This window comes from Capsicum annuum, unplaced genomic scaffold (assembly GCF_002878395.1).
Source record: "Capsicum annuum cultivar UCD-10X-F1 unplaced genomic scaffold, UCD10Xv1.1 ctg4367, whole genome shotgun sequence".
Classification (NCBI taxonomy): Eukaryota; Viridiplantae; Streptophyta; class Magnoliopsida; order Solanales; family Solanaceae; genus Capsicum; species Capsicum annuum.
Window position 1 is genome coordinate 13,788 of NW_025851157.1, and position 549 is coordinate 14,336.

Sequence of the window (549 nt, forward strand, 5' to 3'; positions counted from 1 at the left end):
TAGTGACCTATTACACACCTAAACTATAAAAAGTGATACTTTTTACTCCCTAGATCTAACATGAAAAATAAATAATTATTTAATTAAAAAATGGCACGTCAAAATTTAAAAATAATGCAAAAAAATAAAAAACTAAAATACTCCAGTCCCCCGCCCCCAACATCCATCTCCCCTCGCCACCCCCAAATCATCTTCTTCTTATCTACTCCCATCCTAACCAATATATCTTCTTCATCACCCCCCACCTTCAAGCTCCAACCCCGCCCCCAAATCATGCAATTCTTTACACCCATCCTCCACCCCTATCAAATAGAAACTAATTTCACCTTCCAATTCATTCATCTTCCAATTCAAATATGATTTCTTTATATAGTGCCAATTCAGCTCATTACTTTGCTGCAATTCTTTTTTCAATTCTTCCCATGACCTCATGTTGAGTTTTGGCCTGCACTAGTACCAAAAAAAACCATTTTATAATACAAATCAACAGATATTAATTCTACTTAACATTAGCTTTAAACATGGAAAGATAAGGATGTTTACCAACCC